This window comes from Octopus bimaculoides, chromosome 16 (assembly GCF_001194135.2).
Source record: "Octopus bimaculoides isolate UCB-OBI-ISO-001 chromosome 16, ASM119413v2, whole genome shotgun sequence".
NCBI lineage: Eukaryota > Metazoa > Mollusca > Cephalopoda > Octopoda > Octopodidae > Octopus > Octopus bimaculoides.
Window position 1 is genome coordinate 1,443,945 of NC_068996.1, and position 2,500 is coordinate 1,446,444.

Below are 2,500 nucleotides of genomic sequence, written 5' to 3' on the forward strand. Positions count from 1 at the left end.
ATTATTATTATTAGTAGTAGTAGTAGTAGTAGTAGTAGTAGTAGTAGTAGTAGTAGTAGTAGTAGTAGTAGTATTGGCAGTAAACTGGCAGAACCGTTAGCGCATCGGTCAAAATGCTCTTTTATGAGTTGGAAAACCGCTTTTCATTCCTCTGGGGTCGATAAATTAAAATACCAGTTAAGCACTCGGGTATCAGCTAACTCTTACATTTAAAAATGCTAATCTCGTGTCTAAGTTAGAAAACAATTATATCGATGATCATGACGATGAAGATGGTGGTGGTGGTGGTCATGATGAGGAAAATGATAATTTCTATAACGGAAAACAATGACAACATCAACGATAATAACATGGCTACCATTTCTATATGTAGTTGTAGAAGTTGTAATATTAGTAGTAATGACAACAACATCAATAATAAGAATAAAGTTACTATGAACAACAACAATAATTACACTTACTACTAATACAACAGCTATAACGACGACGACGCCGACGACAACAACAACAGTAATAACAATAATGATGATAATAATAATAATAATAATAATAATAATAATAATAATAATAATAATAATAATAATAATAATAATAATAATTCTGATGTTATATGATATATCATTGTGATAGTTAATTGAGCCGGCTAGATCATTTGTCATCAAGTAAACATAGGGAAAAGATATTGTTGAAGGTAGGATAGGATTGTGCGATGCCAGCGATGACATAGTACTAAGAGTCACTCTCCTTTTCTTGAAATGGGTATTAAATAATAATCTCCTTATTGAAGCAGTTTTGCAGGGATTTTCGATAGCTTTCAAACTGAATCTGATACATTATTGTCCACTGAAGGAGACAGAGTCGGAGAAGATGAAGAATCGTAGGTAGAATGCAGGGAGGAGGTATAAAATAGCAAACTTTAGTAGATATATAGATAAATGGATAGCTGTGTGTGTGGGGGGGGGAGTGCATATATACATGCATACATACATACATACATACATAGAAGCGTACGTATATTTACAAATAAACATCTCTACGTACACGCACATATATATGTATGTCTCTATGTATGTATGTATGTATGTATGTATGTATGTATGTGTGTATGTATGTATGTATGTTTGTATGTATGTTTGTATGTATGTATGTGTGTGTGTATGTATGTATGTTTGTATGTATGTTTGTATGTATGTATGTATGTATGTATGTATGTATGCCTATGTTCGTATACAATATGCAATATATTATATGTAATTTACAATATAATATAAGTATGTATAAATGCCTATGAATGTGTGAGTATACAGAAAGCGAAAGAGAGTGAACACAAGGAAGAGGACGAGAGAAGGGGTATTTATAAAGAAAGAGAAATGCAGAAGTTAACAAAGTGAAACATCAAAGTAGCAGTAGGAAATATTTAAGTTTAGAAGACAAATATATAGAGATAGATTTAGAAAGGGAGACCTATTTTAAGATCCAAAAGGAAAAGAGGAAGCAGTGATTAGAGAAAAGATAGGAGTGTTTGTTATATGAGGGTTGCAATAAAAAAAACAAAGGATAATATATAAGATAGGTAGAAGTATCAAGGTGAAGAGAATGTGTAGTGAAGTACGAGAGGACTTTAATGAGACAGAGAAAAAGTAGAGACGTCGTGAGAGAGAAGAATATATATGAGATATGAATGTAGAGACCACAATTAGGTATATAGAGAGAAAATAGAGATGCAGATAAAGAAGACGAAGATAAAGAAACCAGGAAAAAAAAGTAAAGATTAAAGAATTCAATGAGAAGAGAGGTGAGATATAGGAGAGCGAGTGAGTGGATACCTTGGAATAAAATGATATTTACCAAATTTAGAATCATAGAAACACCATGACACGGATATACACTCATACACCGCCACAGAAACACACAAACACATGCATATAAGCATAGATGTGTGTGTGTGTGTGTGTGTGTGTGTGTGTGTGTGTGTGTGTGTGTGTGTGTGCGTGCGTACACACACACACACATATATATATATATATATGTACGCACACATACATACATGCATACATACTTGCATGCACGTCTATCTATTCAAGTATGTATATGTGTGTGTATGTGTGTATGTACAAAGCGGGTGAGGGAGACTAATAGGACAAAGAAAGATGGAAGAGATTTTGATAAATTGATAGAGAAAGTTAGAGAGGTGAATAGAGAGAAGAGAAATAGAATGGAGTAGAGAGTGGGTGGCGATGGGGAAGAAGACAAATAATAAGTTAGTGGGTGTGGGGAGTTTCAAAATAAAGTGATGTTTATCAAATCTAGTATCATGCAAAGAATTTTTTTAAAAAATGTCAAGTTGTTTAAATTGAAATCAAACTTATTTCCAAAACGTTTGACTTTCTAATAATATTTTCCATTTTCTTGCTTTCATTTTTCTCTCTCTATTCACTTTCTCTCTTTTTAACATCCTTTATATACTTTTTCTCTCTTCTTTCCCTTTTCATCCTCTTTT